Raw genomic sequence first — 20,011 nt, 5'->3', positions numbered from 1 at the left:
TCCACAAGGATGGATGTCTCTACTGTCTTCAGTGTAGTCCAGAATCCTGAATATGTATGCTCTAATGCCAATGAAGGGGTGGACTCGCTAGGGAGAGCAAGCAGGCAGGGAGGGAGAGAGGAAGAGGAGAGAGAGAGATTGATTCCTTCTTCCATGTCTTCTAGCAGGTGTGGCCCACCTCAAAAATCTGGATTAGAGGTGGATCTTCCTACTTCAAACAATTTCATTAAGAAAAAATTCTTCACAGGTGTGTCCAATCATTTGGGTTTTAGTTAATTCCATATGTAGTCAAACTGACAACCAAGAACAGCCATCACAACTGTCTTACACGGTCTTTCTTGAACTGAAGCTGCAGAGGGTTTACTAAAAGTGCTTCCATGGCCAGGCAGTGGTGGCACACGCTTTAATCCTAGAACCCAGGAGGCAGAGACAGGCGGATCTTTGTGAGTTCAAGGCCAGCCTGGCCCACAGAGTGAGTTCCAGGACAGCTAGGGCTACACAGAGAAACCCTGTCTTGAAAAAACAAAATAGATAAATACATTTTTTAAAGTTAAAAAACAAAAACCAAAAAAACCAGACAAACAGAAAAGTGGTCACATGAAAAAGGCAGGGTGTATGATGTAAAATTCCCAAAGAATCAAAAAATATTCAAATATATATATATATATTAAAAAATAGAAGAGAAAAAAGAAAAGGTTCCCTTGCCTTTAATCCAAGCACTTAGGACAGCAGGGCTACATAGAGAGAAGCTGCTTTTCTCAGGAAGAAAGAAAGAAAGAAAGAAAGAGAAAAGGAAAGAAAAAGATACAGCTCAGCGCTAAAGTACTTTCTAGCATGTTCAAGACCCTGATTTTATCCCAGCAACAGAGGGGAGACAGACACGGGGGTGGGGGGAACTGACTGATTGAGATGTATCTGACTGAATACAGGCTACTACGGCCTCAAAGCGACCAGTGAAGGGAAGAAGAAAACAGCATATCAAGAGATGTGAGTTCCCATCTCCGTGTCTGGTGGATTAAGCCAGGCTGTGCCCAGAGCCCGCATAGTTGGCTTATCAGGTCTGGGGCAGAGAAGATTCAAAAGGCCACTGGGAGCTTGGACAGTCATGAGCTTTAACGACGAATTCCACGTGGACTTTTCAAATAGTAAAGATATTCAAACATGTGCATACAAACAGAAACACGAATTACATAGGCTGTGCTCCTGGTTTTTTCTTTGGGGAGTGGGGGTTGCAAGACTCTGAAGGCGCTCTCATTTGAGGGCATCATTCAACTCAACCATGACACCAGGGCTTTGGGACTGTGAACCAGAATCTCGGGGGTCTTCTGCACAATATTGTGGAGGTGCTCTTTTCTTTGTGCATTGTTATTTCTGTGTGTCTAATTAAAAAATTTGACAAAAGCCTCTTCCCATATATTTTTCCCATGTAGCTATTGAGATAGAAGGAAGTATAGACACTTTTTTTGTGTTTTGTTTGTCAATTATGGCTTTCGTTGCCCTGATTTATTTATAGATTGACAGTTTGTTGCTTCTCAGAGTTTGGAAATTATTGCTAAATCAATACTTTATATAAAGTTATTCTGGTTTTTACTGTAGATTATTTCACAACCGATTATTGGACTGGTGTAAGACTCCACTGTACGTAAGTGACAACATTGGGGAAGCTGGAGGTAGAAAGTCAGCCAGCGCCCCTGCATTGCACCTTTGCATGAGAAGCCACACAGCATTTGCCTGTAGCATATGGGGAATCCGTGCAGCCTGGGAGTTTGGAGCTAACATGCCAGTCTCTGATCCAGCCAGACTTAAGTGTGAAGTTTACACTGCTGTGCTGAAGGCTGGAATCTGCCAGAGTGGTGCTCAAGGGCTCTGTCTTCACGGAACAAGTCTAGACTACTTAGCACCTATACACGGAAATGTTCCTAACCACAGGGGACTCCAAAACGCAGTTTTTCTTCACATTCCAAAGCTGCTCCAAAATCACTCTAACGTTTTGAGCAACCCATTTTTTTCCCCCAACACAGGGTCTCTCTGGGTAGCCCAGGCTGACCTGGGACTCACAGAGATCCACCTGCCTCTGCCTTCTGAGTGCTAGGATTAAAAGTGTTCACTACTACACCCAGTTCTGAGCTTTATATTCTAAGACTTTCAGGTACTTTCAGTATAGAAAAAGACTTAATTTCTGACTAATGAAATGTAAACTCATTCACACAGCCAAATGCATTTCCACGTTTAAACTGAGACACACACAATGTAAGCATTGGCAAGGGTAAACGGGACACCGAGCTCATATTATCCTACGGCTCCCATAACCTCGCCCTCAGAGAAGGCGCTTTGCATCCAGTGTTGTTGGCCTTTGTTCAGTTTCGTCATTTACTTTGTCTCTGTTTTTTGAGACAGGGTTTCTCTGTGTAGCCTTGGCTGTCCTGGAACTCACTCTGTAGACCAGGCTGGCCTTGAACTCACAGAGATCTGCTTGCCTCTGCCTCCCAAATGCTGGGATTAAAGGTGTGCATCACCCTGCGCCTGGCTTTACTTTGTCTTTTTTTTAATGAATAAAACAGAATTGCAGCCGGGCGGTGGTGGCGCACGCCTTTAATCCCAGCACTCGGGAGGCAGAGGCAGGCGGATCTCTGTGAGTTCGAGACCAGCCTGGTCTACAAGAGCTAGTTCCAGGACAGGCTCCAAAACCACAGAGAAACCCTGTCTTGAAAAAAACAAACAAACAAAAAAAAACCACAGAATTGCATCATTTCCCACCATTCCCTTCCCTTCCTCTAGCTCCTCCCATACCCCCAACCATACCCGTGCACTCCCTCTCGAATTCCCGGACTCTTTTTCTTTGTTATTTGCTTAATCCATTTAGTATTGTTTGTACGTCCAGGATTTCATGGCTCACTACCTGGTATTGGATGGACTACGGGCTTGCCTGCGGGTCAGTGGGGAGGGAGGGACTACTTCCACTCAGCGTCCCTTAGTGGCCTATAGTTCTTTGTGTAGGGACAGTGCCCTGTGAGATTGTCCCTTCCTCTTAGCATGTCTATTGGTGATGTCCTTGTTCCGGTCTTAAGTAGCCACATCGTTAAAGTCACGAGTGAAGCGTCCCTGTCCTTCCTAGGTGATACGGTTTTACTGCAGGTTTCCTGGTCCCCTTTCAGCCTTTCCACCCCTTCCTCCCTAATGCTCCCTGACCCTTAGGTGCAGGAGTTGTGCTGTCCATGTGTCCCTTAAGGCTGGGTATCCCATCATCAGGCCCCTGGGTTTTGACCAATTGTGGTCTTCCGTAATGATCTCTCTTTCCCAGAAAAGCTTCTCTGGTGAAGCTCGGGAGCAACTCTTACTGTGGGTCTAAGGATGCGTATTTAGAAGGCATTTTAGGAATTATGTTGTTTTAGGAAAGCAACAGTTGCAGGAGCTCCTTTGAGAGCTGTGATTTCGCTGGCTCCAGTTAGGTGGCTTGCTTTCCGTTGCTGGGCATGATTTCCTTGCCGTTGAACAGGCCATGCATCCAATTATACAGCTGTTGGTTACTGCCCAGATATGAGAGCCACCGTTGTGGCTCTAGGGATGTCTTGCTGTGCTGGTCATGTTCATAGGCCTCGCAGCTGTGTTAACTATTGGTAGCTTCCCTTCCTTGGCAGCTTACATTAGCATCTTCAGGGACTGTGAAGGTTCGTCCTCAGAGAGGAGGCTTTTGGTAGATCCTGTTCAGATCCTGCAAGTCCTGAATCCGCAATGCCTGTGCCTTCAGCATTAGGGCCTTACCTTCAACCTCTGGGAGGCAACCAAGGGGAACAGTAAAAGTCCGTATTTGGGGAGTGTCTTGGACTCCCCTGACCAACAATTCAAAAGAGAGTTTTGAATTGGTACTGTACAGCTGTTTTTGTTTGCTTGGTTTTTCAAGACAGGCTTTTTTTCTGTAGCCCTGGCAATTTCGGAACTAGCTCAGTAGACCACACTGACCTTGAACTCCTCCTGCCTCTGCCTCCCAAGTGGTAGTACACGTCTAAACAGTTTAACTTCATTTAAATAATATGTTTACTTACATGTATTATATGTAACTTGGGGGTCAATAAAAATAATATAATTTCTTACAGTGTTTTCAAACACCCTTAGTCACGTTAAAATTTTTAAAGTTTTTTTAAAATATTTTATATATTTGGGTATTTTGACTTCATGTATGTCCATGCATCATGTCTGAACCTGGTGCCTACTGAGGCTGGAAGGCATTGGAAGCCCTGGAGCAGGAGTTACAGATGACTGTGAGCCACCATGTGGATGCTGGAAATCAAATGTGGGTCCTCTGAAGAGCAGTCAGTGCTCTTAACTGCATAGCCATCTCCCCAGATCCTTCATTTTAAAAAGCTGATTTTATAAGGAAAAAAAAGCAGAAATGGGGGGACTGGAGAGATAGCTTGTAGTATGGAGCTGCGGGGTGTGTTCCTGCTGCCCCGGCTGCCTGGCTAGGTTATGCCCTGAAATAATTACACGGAAACTGTATTCTTTTAAACACTGCTTGGCCCATTAGCTCTAGCCTCTTACTGACTAACTCTCACATCTTGATTAACCCATTAAGCTATGGCGACTGCTTCACTCAGCTTTCTTTCTCCCAGAATTCTGTTCTGTCTACTCCGCCTATCTAAATTCTGCCCTATAAAAAGCCAAGGCAGTTTCTTTATTAACCAATGAAAATAATAAATAGACAGATGACCCTCCTCCATCAATAGCTTGATGGCTGCTCTTGCAGAGGATACAGGCTCAGTTCCCAACATCTGCAGCTCCAGCTCCAGAGGACCCAGCTCCCTCCTTTAGTGTCAGGGGGCATAGCACATGTGCAGTACACACACATACATGTAGGCAAAACACTTATGCACATCAAATAAAAATAAACACTTTTTTTTAAAAAAAAGAAAAAGCAGAAATGGGCCAGGAGTGATGGTATACACCTGTGGTAGAAGCTGATGGATCTCTGTGAGTTTGAGGCTAGGCTGGTCTACATAACCAGCCAAGGCCACATGAGACTGTGTCTCCAGAAGCAGAAAACAGGGGCTAGAGAGCTGGCTCAGTTGTTAAGAGCACTGGCTGTTCTTGCAGAGGACCTGGGTTCAATTCCCAGCACCCAATGGGATCCCAGTCCCAGGGAATCTAACACCCTCTTGTGCCCTGTAAGGGCACTGCACTTACACACACACAGACAAATTTAAAAATATTAAAAAAAAAAAAAGCAGCCAGGCGGTGGTGGCGCACACCTTTAATCCCAGCACTCAGGAGGCAGAGGCAGGAGGATCTCTGGGAGTTCAAGGCCAGCCTGGTCTACAAGAGCTAGTTCCGGGACAGGCACCAAAGCTACAGAGAAACCCTGTCTTGAAAAACAAAAAAAGCAGAAAAGGAAGGGGTGGCAGAGGCTGGAAGACAGATCAGCAGTTAAAGGACCTGAGTTCAAATCTCACCACCCATGTGGTTCATAGCCACCTGTAACCTCAGCTTCGAGGGACATCCAGTCACTTCTGGCCTCCACTGGCATTCATGTGCACAGACCCACACAAAGACACATAATTAAAATAATAAAATACATCTTTTGGTGGGGGAGATGGAGTTGGCAATGCAGAAACATGGAACGGGACACTCACTGGTGGAAGCAACATTTCGTGACAAATGTTAGGTTGAAGAAATTAAACTGTAAAACAAATATTGTCACATGCAGATTGATGTTTGGAAAAAATAATGTGTGTTCTATATTTTCATCATGGCTTGTCCCTAATAAAAACATTGTGGGTACTTACGGGCTTCTTCTAGCAAATCTATAGGCGGCCAGGTAGCTTTATATTTGCACAAGAGTCAAGGAATAATCGTCATAAGCTGGAGATGGGAAAAAGGCTACAGGGGAAGCCATTTGAGGCCAGAGTCAATCATAAAAGGCTTTCCCACATTGCACATGGTAGAAGAAACATCACAAAAATAAACATTTTGCTTTTTGTTGTTTTACAATATTGGGGTTCAAACGTAGGGTCCCACTCATTCCAAGCAAAGACTCTTCACTCAGCTGCTTCTTGCCACCCATAAATGCTATCAACCAACTCATTCAAGATTTAAATACATCATTCCGGGCCAACAGTAAATGTTTCAAATAAAGATTTGCCAAAACAACAGCCAAATTCACTAACCAGGGACTGCACAGCCGCCTTTGGGATCCTAGCACCCAGCTCACGTTCAGAGAGCAGAGTATGTTGACTCAGCAGCCTTCATGTTTCCGGCTGTGAAAGTTCAGAGCTGCCTGTGACACCACCAACCTCTCTCGGCTCACACTTACCGTTTCTGGCCGATTATGGCGCCCCCATGTGTACCTTTGTTGTAACGTCTTCCGAGTCTCAGGAACAATATCATTTACAATACCTCTGTTCTCCCATCTGTGATTACTTCAAGAGAAAGCTGAAGAATGTGATTAATCCGATTAACGTTACCTATGGACTTGCTTTTTATTTCTGGGTCTGTTTTGCTTGTTTGTGTTGATTTTGGGGACAGAACCACAAGTATCCCAGCCTGCCCTGGAACTCTTTGTATAACCTGAAGATGACCTCCTGCCTCCACCTCCTAAGGATTACAGTCTTGGGCCATCGTGTCTAGTTTACACAGTGCAGAGGATCCACGGCTTCGCGCACGCTAAGCAAGCACTCTACCAACTGACCTATAACCACCCCCCCAGGTTGTTTCTATAAAATTTTAAAATTGGTGCTTGCTTCGGCAGCACATATACTAAAATTGGAACGATACAGAGACGATTAGCATGGCCCCTGTGCAAGGATGGCACGCAAATTCGTGAAGCGTTCCATATTTTAAAAAAAATTTTAAATTGTTTTTAAATTATGTGTACATGCCTGTGTCTGTGTCCACAAAGCGAGAGTAGATGCCTGAAGAAGTCAGAGGTCGCAGATCCACTGGAGCTGGAGTTACAGGCAGCTGTGAGCCACTCACATAGGTGCCGGGGCTTGAACTCAGGTCCTCTGCAAGAGCAGTATGTGCCCTTACCCAGAGCCATCTCTCCAATACCCTGAAAGATTTGGGGGGGAGGGGAGGCTGGTAAGTAAGGAGGATATGGGTTAGTTGGTAGCCCAAACTGGTGTCAAACTCACAATTCTCCTGCCTCAGCTTCCCAAGTGTGTAGGCCACCATTGCTAAGAGTCAAACATTGTATTTAATGACCTTTTCCCTGAGAATTGAGGATACACTTTTTATTATAATGTTATTTTATTCTTGTGCCTAGAAGAAAAAGTAGTCAGTTAACACATTTTTAACACCTGAGCACTTGAAGCAACCTTTTAGAGGGTGGTAACAGTTCACGTGCTAATTCTAACTCATCTTTTTCAAATAAATACATATCTACTTAAGTCATTGTAAAGACACTTCTTCCTACACACACACATACACACACACACACACACACACACACACACAAACACACTGGATATGAACAAAAGGGACCTCGTTTCCTTTTCAATTGTATAAAAAAAAAAACCTCATTGTCTCAAAACTCCACACACATATAAAGGAACCCACACACGGAACGTTTATTGAAGCCCCACTGTGTGTCAAGATTGCAATGCCAAACTAGGCAGACTCAAGTTGCTAGAGAAAAACAAACAAAACCAAAAAGCAAACCAACCTATTTTCTCTTTCCTTCTGTGAAGCAGTAATGACCGCCTCACTCATGAGCATAGACTTTGAAGAGTGCAGCACCCTAAATGTTTACGAGGGAAGCCTTGGTGACTCCCAGCATGGATTTTGTGGGTTGCTTTGTATATAGAAAAATCTCTGAGTCTGAGATTTTTGCTGATTTTTTTTTATTTAAAATTTTCCTGACAGGAAATGAAGTTAGAAGACAGGAGCATCACTCCTGAAGGAAAGCCTGAACTTAGTAAAAGCAGAAGGATCAGGTGAGACACCAGTTCAGCTGAGAGGCCAGACAGGCTACACTGGATGAGCCAGAACACAGTAGCCCGTCTCCCCCCGCAGAAGCCAGTGTTTTTATCTTCCAGCAGTTCCGAAACCAGACACCAGCAACCCGTGGGTTCCAAAGAGGGCCGCAGGAGAGTGTCTTAAGGCGCTCTAGTCATGGGGCCCTAAGGAAAAGAGAATGTTGTTTTAAATTTGTTTTGTGTGTATGTGTGTGTGGGGTGTGTGTGTGTGCGTGTGTACATGTGTCATACACAGAAACGCCACGCTGCTGTGTGGAGGTCAAAGAACAGCTTGTCCAAGTTGGTGTTCTCCTTTCACCAGGGGATCCAGGGAATCCAGCAAAGGTGCTGAGGCATGGCTGCGGGTGCCTTTACCGGCTAAGCCACCTCACTGGCCCTGAATACTGGCTTTGGTGTCTTCCCACCAGAGAACAAAACCTGTCTCAGGCTTTCTGGTTATTCTTTCCTGTCTCGTGAGCATCCAAGCTTCTCTTCTGCTTTCCTTTACCATCCAGAAGCCTCTACTCTTTCCAAGGAAAGCTGCATGCCCCACAATTCTCTGTGTTTTCCCCGGGACCTGGTTTAAATTCCCAAGTTCTCACACTGCTGCTGTCGTCGACCTCATCAAAGCTTAGTGATGCCCCCACCAACTTTTTAACTTACTCTGCTTCTCCTCCTCTTCCTCTTCTTTTGAGACAGGGTCTCACTGTTCAGTCTTGGCTGACCTGTAACTCTCTCAGTGTACCAGGCTGGCCTTGAACTCACAGGTCTATGCCTGCCTCTGCCTCCTGAGCGTATGAGTTAGCAAGAACAGTGGTAGATCACTTGCCAAACATCAAGTGCATGAGGCCCAGGAACAATCTTCAGTACAAGATGTTCAGCTCCCCAGTCAGGAAAAACAAACCAAACAGGGACACGCTCTCCGACTCACAAACTGGCAAATATTACAGGAACAACAACAACATCAACAACAATGCTGTTCCTGGAAAGAGTTCGCAGAGGAAATGCTACATGGGGAGAAACAGAAACTGCTACAGTCAACCTGGAAGATATTTCAGCTAGAGGTCCTGATACTTAAGGTAAACACTCTGCAGACACACCCTTACTGTCCTCGCCTCAGCTTTCCTAGGCCTCCACCCCATGTATGCCACTCTTTTGTGATGACATTTGCTTGCCTGAAGATCAGAGTGCAGAGCTAAGCCAACTAGTTAGCCATAGAGGCCAGGCTAGGCACACACCTTTAATCTCAGTGCTGCTCTTGGTGTCTTGGTGAGACAGAGATAGAAGGATCTCTGTGAGTTCAAGGCCCCCCTGGCTACTGACTGATCCAGTCTAAAAGAGAAACAGAGCCAAGCAGTGGTGGCTTACACCTTTAATCCCAGTACTTGGGAGTCATAAGCCTTTAATCCCAGCACTGGGAAGATGGAGACAGGAGATATGGCTGGTCAGAGGGAGGAATATTAGGCGGGAGTAGACAGGCGCTCAGATGCAGTCTAAGAAGCAGTCTGGAGATGCAGTCTGAGGACAGGAACGCCCCTTCGGTCTGAGCATTGGCAGAGGTAAAAATTCTCTAGTGGCTGGCCGCTCTGCTTCTCTGATCTGTCAGCGTTCACCCCCTAGTATCTGACTCCAAGTTTTCATTATTAAGACTAATTAAATTCTTGCTACAATCCACTTGGACTTGAACATGTGACTTTCTTAGGCTCACAGACCAACACAAATGTGGCACAATTAGAAGGTTCAAGATAGTATGGACACTCTCTCTTGCTTCAGAGTGCCCTTCCATCCCCGTATAATGGGAAGCATCCTGTCCTGGAGCCTGAAAAGGCCCCGTGGGCTGGCTGCCACCCCAACCATCTCAAATGAGGTCCCAGGTAATGAGTGAGGCCACTCTCCAATCTGAGCTGAACTGGCCTAAAGATTACCAATGTAATGGTTAACCCGCTTTGGTGTGTGTGTGTGTGTGTGTGTGCGCGCGCGCGCGCGCGCGCGCATCCCCTGACATTGTAAATCAAAACCAAGCGTCCTTCCTCAAGTGCCTTTTTTTTTTCTTTTCTTTTTTTTTTTTTTTGGTTTTTTCGAGACAGGGTTTCTCTGTGGTTTTGGAGCCTGTCCTGGAACTAGCTCTTGTAGACCAGGCTGGTCTCGAACTCACAGAGATCCGCCTGCCTCTGCCTCCCGAGTGCTGGGATTAAAGGCGTGCGCCACCACCGCCCGGCTCCTCAAGTGCCTTTTGTCAGACATTTTGTTGCGGTGAGAACACATGTCACTAATCCACCAGTGGGCCCTTCAGACTGAGAGAAATAATAAAGATTTGAGGTTTTAAGACATTATATTTAAAGAATTTCATTCACTATAAAAGATGCTTGATAAGTCAATAAAACAGAAATAAACCTGCAAAAGCCTCCAATGTAATTTACAGGGAAAAACAAACGAATGACTTTGCCATGTCCTGCCTGTAATGTGGCTGTGGGCAAAGCTGGGTCTCCAGCTCTAGTTCACAGACTTGCTCTGTGGACATTTCAAAGGAGCCACCTGTGGGCTTTAAACATGTTTTTGAATGGTCAAGTTAAAAACATGTTAATCTTAACATTGTTACTTTGTTTAACTGAATTTACTTAAAATATCATCGCACCGTGTAGCCAGTAAAAGCCTGAGGTGTTTTACAGTCTCCTTTCTCTTGACTTTTAGAAATCTGGTGCCCAGCTTTCACTTACAGCACAACTCAGTTTAGATTAGCAGTTCGGGTCTCTACAAACTCCAGGAGAACTGGACAGGAAGGAGCCTGGCAACCCCAGCACCAAGGAGGCTGAGTGGGGGACACAGTGAGCTTGAGGTCCTGTCTCGGAAAAGAAGGAAACAGAGATAAGAAATAGAAGAGAGAGGGGGAGGAAGAGAGAGAGGTCATACACTGGGTATAACTCAGCGAGAGCATGCTTGCCTAGCATGCTCAAGGCCCTGCGTTTAGCTCTCAGCATTGAAGAAAAAAAAAAACAACAAAAACACATTCAGAAAAAAGAATTTCCCTAAAGACCTATGGCAAAATCAATATCTTTAAACATTTTAGAATTAGGTGCTAAAAATAAGTAGAAAATTACAGGCATTTTTTTATGTATTGAAATATAAGTTCCATGTGGTGACTTTAAAATTATGTCAGGTGGTGGTGCCTCACACCTTTAATCCAGCACTCAGGAGTCAGAGGCAGGCGGATCTCTGTGAGTTTAAGGCCAGCCTGGTCTACAGAGTCTACAGAGCAAGTTCCAGGACAGGCTCCAAAGCTACACAGAGAAACCCTGTCTTGAAAACCAACCTGCCGTGTTCCCTAGTTTCCGATATCTTGGTGAGGACCTCCAATTGCTGCGCACCGCGCCCCCGTTGTCTGCACTCTGTGCGCTGGCACTCAGTTCGCGAGCTTCGGGCAAGGGGGCTGGAGGTTAAAATACACAGACACACACAGACAGAGAGACTGTGACACGGGTCATCCCTGAATTCCCCAAGAATGCCCCCTTTATTGTGTTCAGGGGCAGATTATATAGAGATAGCCACGCCCCAGCCATACCCACCAGAAACCACTCTCCTGCCATCAGGAACTCCTGAAGGTCTCGTGCTCAGAGCAGCTGTAGGCACTCAGATCAGGGGATTACAAGAAATTCAGGATCTGGGGTCTCACTGCTCCCAACACCAACCAACCACACAAACAAACAAAACAACTATGTGGAATGAGTATTTTGTCTCTGTTACTGTGATACTTGTAATTCTACAAATGATGCAAACAAACAAGGAAAAAGTGGAAAAGCAGGTCTCACTATAGGTACAGATGGGTTTGTGAGCACACCAACAATAATCTGGACTAGCCCTGCAGAGTAAGGAATAGTACATGCGTCTTGGCTTTGGGTATTCAAAAGCTAACACGGGTTTAGTTGGTGGTGTGATGTGGTTACTGTGGTTATTGTGGTGTCATTAGTGTGGTGTGGTATATACTGGTTAGGGTTGTGTGGTGTGGCTGGTGTGGTGGTGTGTTTGTTTGTTTGTTTCTGTCCCACACCACTCTCTCTCTTTGGCCTCATCTACAGCAGAGACTCGAGTTCCTGTTCCCTCCTATTGGCTGGCAGTGATGGTGTACACCTGTAATGACTGCATTTGGAAGGGCGGGGACAAGGGGATCAGAAACTCAAAGTCACCCTCAGCTACAAAGGGAGCTCTCAGCTACAGAACATCCTGTCTTAGCATTAGATGCGCTACTACTCCTTCCATCCCGGGAAGCAAACACGCAGGGTCTGATCTGGGCTTGTCTGGCCAGACTTCCCATAAGACTTCAAATTCTGAGTGTGGTTCCCAAAGGCACATTTTTGTTTATTGTATTTTTCTTTTGGAGACAGAGTCTCACTCTGTAGCCCAGATGGCTTCAGATGTGGGCCCCTCCTGCCTTAGATTCCCAAATGCTGGGATTGGAGACGAGTGCCTCCACACTTGGCATCAGAATCCAGTTTTGATTGTGGTAGCCAGGGTCTACATTCAGAGGTGGCAGGACCTTGCCACACTGTCCCGATGTCACACCCTTGCTGTTTCCCACTGCTAGCTCCACTTGTTTTCTGTGTTTTCTAAGCCTGCTTCTCCAGGTCCCTGGTCATCTCATGTGTTCTGTGACAGGCTCTGCTGCTTTGCCTGGCTGAAAAGTCTCTCAGTAGATCCTTCACTGTCTAACTACGACATCTATCAACTTACCCCTTAGCAACAGCAACACGACACTGGGACTTCCGTGCACTGGGGATGTAGGCCCCTGGTAGACGCTTGCATAGCGCATGTTCACTATAATGGGGGTGAGGGACCGATAAATAATGGTGGCGAGAATGTGAGAAACACTAGAACCCTCACAAAATCTTGTCCACGTGGCTCCGTCTGGTGGGGCATATCTACAATATTACTATTTGGCAGGAGGATCATCAGTTCTGAGCCAGCCTGGGCTACCTGACGAGAACCTGTCTCAAAATAAAAACAAAAGGGGCTGGAGAGATGGCTCAGTGGTTAAGAGCATTGCCTGCTCTTCCAAAGGTCCTGAGTTCAATTCCCAGCAACCACATGGTAGCTCACAACCATCTGTAAAGAGGTCTGGCGCCCTCTTCTGGCCTTGAGGCATACAGACAGAATATTGTATACATAATAAATAAATAAATATATATCTTTAAAAAAAATAAAAAATAAAAACAAAACAAACGACAAAAACCATTATACATGCATATTAATCGTCTCGTTAACAATAATCAACAAGCAAAAACACCCAAATTCCCACTCTCAATACTGGTACATCTATACAATGGAATATTGTTGTACACTAAAAAAAAAAACGAGAGATGTACTGGTACATTAGAAAACCTGAAAACATTGTGTCAACTGAAAGAAGCCGGTGACATAGCTGGTTATTTATGACTGTTTATGTCAAATGTCTAGAATGGGCAAGTCATAGGAAACAAAGTAGTGGCTGCCAGCTCTTGGGGGGTGAGGAGATGGAAACGTTTCTGTGAAAGGAAGAAAATGTTCTACCTTTGTAAAGATGCTCATTGGACAAGTCTGTGAAAATTAAACCCACGGAGATGGGTATTTCTCCAGATGCAGGTTGTGCTATGTGAATTATAAACTGTTATTTAAAGACACACATGGGGTTCTGTCGTCTGGTACACAGAGGTGACCTTCAGATTCCTGCTGGTGGCAACAGGGGGGAGGAGCAACTGCCAGCAGAGAGACTGCTGCTCAAGAAACGCCAGCAGTTTCTAATTTTATCCTGTCCTATATTTGTTGCTTTTTTGGAGCTTTTGACTCAGTGTAAGAGCTGCCCAAACAGAAATGCCTTTTATGTTTTATTACAACGGCTAAACTGGGAAATCAACTCACCAATTGCTTTTTTACAAAAGGAAATGAGCTAAAAACAACACAGATGTAACACGGAGCCCAGTGGGATGAATGTGTTTGCAGGGGAGGGAGGGACCACTAGTAAAAACGCAGCGTTTTGTTATTTTAAAAAGCATTTCGTTTCATTTACTGTAAATGGCCAGACACTGTTTGGAACGCATGGTAAATCTGCTGGATGGTAAAACGTGACGGCGTATCTTGCTTCCATTTTCTTATTCCTTCCAGCTCATCTTCTCATTGTAAATCATTTTCCATTGTGGGAGGATATTAAATTTAAATCAAATTGACGGTGGAAAAAATGCAGGGACTGCATTAATCAATTCACTTCTCTTAGTCGCCCTGCGTCCTGCAACCCTTTTTAGCAAACACTGTGGTCTGAATAAGCTATATAGCTACAATTTGGCGGGGAGGGTTCGAGACAGAGTTTTCTGTAGCTTTGTAGCCTGCTCTGGAACTAGCTCTTGTAGACCAGGCTGGCCTCGAACTCACAGAGATCCACTTGCCCCTGTGTCCCTAGTGCTGGGATTAAAGGTGTGCTCCACCACCACCCAGCCAGCTACAAATTTTAAAGAGTTTTCAAATTGCTCTATCCTTCCTGGATCTGAACAAACAGGGAGTTTCTTTCCTTGAGCAAAAAAGTTCATTTTAAGGTCACGAAAAAATTTTACTGAATTATGATATGAATATTTAAAATGCATTTGAATATTCTCTCACAAGGAAAGCTATGGAGCTAGGAAGCATTTGGGGGAGTGGCATTATAGCTGCTTTGTAAACATTAATAAAGTGTGCTCACCACGACCTTAGGCTGGCCCAGATGCTCTGTAGGTGGGTGTGTGCGGACACAGGCAACCCTGCAATTACCTAAATAAACCAAAGTTCATCACCAGCCAGTGAAGATTCAGAAACGGAGACACAGCAAGGGCAGATCACAGCCCTGACTGAACCTAGGGGAGTTCAGCGCTGCCCTGCACTGACAAGTCCCCTGTGAAAAGCTCTGAGAACTCGGAACAGCCACAGGAGCTCACCGCCTGTTCCCTCCAGGCAGAGAAGCCAAGTACTTCTCCAGATAGGTTACATCTGCCTAAATACTAAAGCTACATAAAGTTCTAGGAAAGGGGGTGTCTGGGCTGGGTTTGGTGGTATATGACTAATCCCAGTAGCCAGGCAGATACCAAGTTCTGGAACACACACATGCACACACACACACACACACACACACACATACTGGGGGCGGGGAGCTACGGGGGGGCGGCTGTAAAATATAACTAAATCTGCTTTGAGCTCTCCTGACATAGCAAAACTCTTCAAATTTAATGACTAATTTTAACACCCCGAATCTTTCCTCAGTCCTCAGTAGGTGAGTTTAGGATCACATGTTAGCACATCTAAAAAGATGTGTTCAAAGGCCAGGCAATTGGAAGCCAGAGGCAGGTGGATCTCAGTGAGTTTGAGGCCAGCCTGGTTTACATAGTAAATTTCAGTACAGCCAGGGCTATATAGAGAGACTCTGCCTCAAAAAAAAAAAAAAAAAAAAAAAAAAGAAAAGAAAAGAAAAGAAAAAACCGCACCGGTGGGGGGATCTGAACTTGGCAAGGATCTTATCCACTGAGCCGTGGCCTAGGCCTCCCCAGCCTTGTTTCTGAAGCTGCCTGGTCATCCCGTCAACCTCCCCCACCCTTGTTGCTTTCCCATTGGTTCCTGGAGGCAGAGTCTCACTTTGTAGCCCAGGCTGCCCTGGAACTGAGTATGTAACAGTCGGGATTAGACTTCAACTAATGGTGATCCTCCTGTCTCAATCTCTCAAATGCTGGAATTATAGTCATGAGCCACCATGCCCAGCTTGTTCCCCCCCACACACCCTTTTTTTGGTTTTTTGAGACAGAGTTTCTCTATGTAGCACTGGCTGTCCTAGAACTCACTCTGTAGACCAGGGTGTCCTCGAATTTACAGAGATCCACCTGCCTCTGCCTCCCAAGTGCTGGGATTAAAGACAAGCACCACTACCACCTGGCACCCAGTTTGTTTCTTTAAGACAAGGTCTCACTGTGTAACCCAGCCTGGCCTCAAACTCAGTTCTCTAACCTCGGCTTCCTGGATGCTTAGATTACAGGTATATAGCATTATTTCCTGTTTCCCACATACAAAAACAAGTCCTGGCCAGACACTGTGGCCTATGACTGTGACCCAGTACTCAGGAGACTAAAGCAGGTGAATCACTACAAATGTGAGTCCAGTGTAGTTTATATGCAGAACTTCAGACTGGTCAGAGCTACACAGTGAGACTCCGTCTTAAAAGACCAGGGCCCAGGCAGGTGGGGATGGCACAGGCCAGCACTCGGGAGATTAGAGGCAGGCGGATTTCTGTGAGTTCGAGGCCAGCCTGGTCTACAGAGTGAGTTCCAGGACAGCCACTTCACAGAGAAACCCTGTCTTGAAAAAAAAAAGAGAGAGAGAAGCACCAGTGGAATTGCTCAGCAAGAAAAGGCACCTGCCGTGAAGCCTGCCAACCTGTTCATCCCAGGAACCACGTAGTAGGAGGAAAAGACCTACTTCCTCAAGCAGTCAGTTCACACCCACACACTCACTGCAGCGTTCTCGAAGATGGGCGTGGCACACGCTAAAAACCGTGTAATCAACAGTTTTAACTGGGGCCAGTGAGGCGGCTCAGTGGGTGAGAGCACCTGCCACCAAGCCAGCTGACCTGGTTTCTATCCCTGCTCTAGTTTGGTTTTCTGTTGCTATGACAGAACTCTCGAACAGCAGAGAGGAAGGGTTTATTTGGCTAGACTTCTAGGTCAAAGCCCACCACCCCCATCACGAGAGAGGCCAGAGCAGGAGCGTAAGCAGGAACTGGGGTCGGCAGCATGGGAAATTGCTGCCTACTGGCTTTCCCGTTGGCTCATGCTCAGCTTTTTTAAAAATATAACTAAACTTCTTTTTAATATATAGCCAATTTTTATTTTATGAGCATTGGTGTTTTGCCTGTATGTAGGTCTGTGTAAGACCAGATCCCCTGGAACTGGGGCTACAGACAGTTGTGAGCTGCCATGTGGGTGCTGGGAATTAAACCTGGGTCTGTGGAAGAGCAGCCAGGGGTATTAACCACTGAGCCAGCCCCTCAGCTAGCTTTTTTTCTACAACCCAGGCCCACCTGCCCAGCGATGATGTCACTACAGTGGGCCCCGTGATGATGTCACCACGGTGGGCGGGGGCGGGGCCCTCCCACATCAATCATCAGTGAAGGCCCTCTCACAGACGTGGCTGTGCTGAGCTGATCTGGGAAATTCTTCATCCGAGGTTCCCTCTTCCCAGATCTAGGTTGTGTCACACTGACAAAAGACAAACAAACATGGGGCTGGAGAGATGGCTCAGAGGTTAAGAGTATTGCCTGCTCTTCCAGAGGTCCTGAGTTCAATTCCCAGCAACCACATGGTGGTTCACAACCATCTGTAATGAGGTCTGGTGCCCTCTCCTGGCCTGCAGGCATACACACAGACAGAATATTGTATACATAATAAATAAATAAATAAATATTTTTAAAAAAAGACAAACAAACAACAAAAGCAAACAATCAAACACAAACCTAACCAGCACACCAAGGAACTCACTTGGTGTAAGGAGAAAAATGATTTCCTTAAGCTGTCCTTCACGGTCATATTTATCTACACACACACACACAAATAAAGAAAGACGGGGCTGAAAGGGATGGCTAAGCAGTTAAGAGTTCTCATTGCTCTTCTCAAGGACCTGAGTCCGGCCCCAGCACCCACTGTGGACAGCTCACAGCCTGCAGGGGACTTACCACTTTCCGGCTTCTGCAGGCACTGGGCATGCGTGCTGCCCACCTGGCACCCCACTTGGTAAAATCAGTTACTCGTTTATTCTAGTGTGTAGAGTTTCCTAATGCTGACTTTCTCTAGCCACTCTCGTCCTTTCCCACCCCACATCTAATGGGTCACTTATGTACCGGGTAAGTACTGTTAGGCACAATGCTGGAGCTCTCCAAACCGGAGGCTTAAAATAAATGGTTTTTATTTCTTCTTATGCGCATGTTGACTGGTTGAGATTTCTGGTCTGAATGACCTCAGCTGGAGCTGAGTCAAAGGTAGCCCTATGCATGTTTAGGGCCCCTAGGAGGAAGCAAAGAGAGGCAATCAGAGCAAATCAGGACTCTCTCCAAGTGGTACCTTGCCTAAGAATCGACTTCATTGGATCTCAAGGTTGCAAACATTTGCCAGCAAGTTCCTGTCTCAATGTTCAAGAAGCTTTCAAGAGCCTGTTCACATAACTGTTATGACCCCAGCGACCAGTGCCTCTTGGTTGTCAACCTGACTGCACCAGGAAGCGGTGAAGCCCAGTTGCTAGGCTGCTTGCCTTCATCCTTGGCGGCAAGTTCATCTCTCCTGTTGCCTCAGAGGTCCTTCATCAGGATGAGAACTGACTTCTTCCCTGGGGGCTGAGCCCCTGTTGGCGCCTCAGTCTCAGCATGAGACCAGCTTTATTGGACTACCCAGGCCACATCCTGGAAGCCACTCTAACAAATCCACGCACAGATTCACCCTCCCAGCTGCAGTCTGCTAAAAGAAAGGGAGGGAGGAGGCCACCTGGGGATATTGCTACAGGAGAACATATAAACGGGGAGCAATGTGGGAAGGGCCTGACTGCTGCCCCCTGAAACCTAGGAATTCTTTTTTCTCCTTTCTCTCTTCTCACTCTTCCTCGTGGATGCCACTACACTAACAAATTCAAGACCTTCTCATCTCTGCCCTAAAGTATGGAGAGACTTTTAATTCACCGTGCATCGACACCTACCAGCATGAGAATTTCCCGGCAACACAACTCTGCTCACTTAAAACTCAGCCGCTCCTCCTGGACCATCAGAATAAACTACAGGGGGCTGGAGAGATGGCTCAGAGGTGCCCTTCAAGAAGACCCACGTTCAATTCCCACATGGCAGCTCACAATTGTCTGTAGCTCCAGTTCCAGGGGATCTGGTCTCATTAGCTGCTGACGACTGCAGGGAGAAGTGACTCGGGCCCAAATTGAGAGCAACACTAATATATAAACTATAACACTACAGATAAAAGCGAAAGCATTATTCAGAAGGCAGTTTGACAACATGTTCCTTAACAGAGCAGCAGTAGGTTCCTCCCTCAGGTCTGTGACTTCCTGAGTCATTGGCTTCTGACGAGATTGACAGTCACCATTTTCATGGTTTATGCCCCGGCACTGCTAAACCTGCATGGTCAGCCCGTTTATGGCGGGTCTCCAGTTGTTCCTGTCCTGGGCAGTCCTAGATGCTTGTGTTATTGTCGTACCCAAGGTTCCACAGTCTTCCTTTATGCTGTCTGTTACTTCTGTTTATGTTGTATTTATTTAACTCCGTGAAACTGTGATTCTTTGCCCGTCTAAGACACCTCATGGTCTAATAAAGAGCTGAACAGCCAATCAATAGCCCAGCAGGAGCAAGGATGAGGGGCAGGCAGACAGAGAACATAAGCAGGAAAAATCTGGAGAGGATGGAGCAAGAAGAGGACACCAGGGGCCGGCCACCCAGCGACACAGCTAGCGAGGGAGTAAGATATACAGAAGTAAGAGAAGGCTGGGCCGTGGTGGTACACTTCTTTAATCCCAGCACTCGATAGGCAAATGAATCTGAGTTCGAGGCCAGCCTGGTCTACAGAGCGAATTCCAGAACAGCTAATGCTACATAGTAAAACGCTGTCTCAAAAATAATAAAATAATAATAATAATAATTTTTTAAAAAGTGCTTTTCGACTTGAGAGAAATTTAAGTATTTAAGTATAGTCTCGAGGTGAATGATTGGTGCTGAAAACAGTGGATTCAGTAATAATGCTATGAAAGAAAGTAAGACAACTTTTCACCGCTAAGGTATCACACCAGTATTTGAAAGGTTTAAGCCAGATGGTGACAGACAAAAGACAAAATATCACTTGACACTTAACTAACAAAATGTTGCCCAGGTCCCTTCACCTAATCTCCCACGAAACACTTCATTTCAGGAAATCATAGGAACCCTGCTATTTACTTGATATATTAGATGTTTCTAGACGAACTTCTTTTCGTTTATAACTCCTCCACCCCAAGCCCCGTCCTTTCTTTGTTTTGTTGGGTTTTTTTTCGAGACAAGGTTT

At 45.8% G+C, this 20,011-nt stretch overlaps 1 non-coding gene across 1 annotated transcript; it reads left to right on the top strand.

Annotated features, from left to right (window-relative positions):
* Window positions 1-6,726: 6,726 nt before the first annotated feature.
* On the top strand, window positions 6,727-6,833 carry LOC121457234. Its single transcript, XR_005975726.1, has one exon. It is a non-coding gene; the product is annotated as a U6 spliceosomal RNA (small nuclear RNA).
* The last annotated feature ends 13,178 nt before the right edge of the window (window positions 6,834-20,011 follow it).

Source organism: Microtus oregoni, unplaced genomic scaffold, assembly GCF_018167655.1.
Source record: "Microtus oregoni isolate MIOR12 unplaced genomic scaffold, Mior012 000015F_ref0000493, whole genome shotgun sequence".
Taxonomy (NCBI): Eukaryota; Metazoa; Chordata; class Mammalia; order Rodentia; family Cricetidae; genus Microtus; species Microtus oregoni.
The sequence above is the reverse complement of the archived record's forward strand: the minus strand, read 5'-3'. Positions and strand labels throughout refer to the sequence as shown.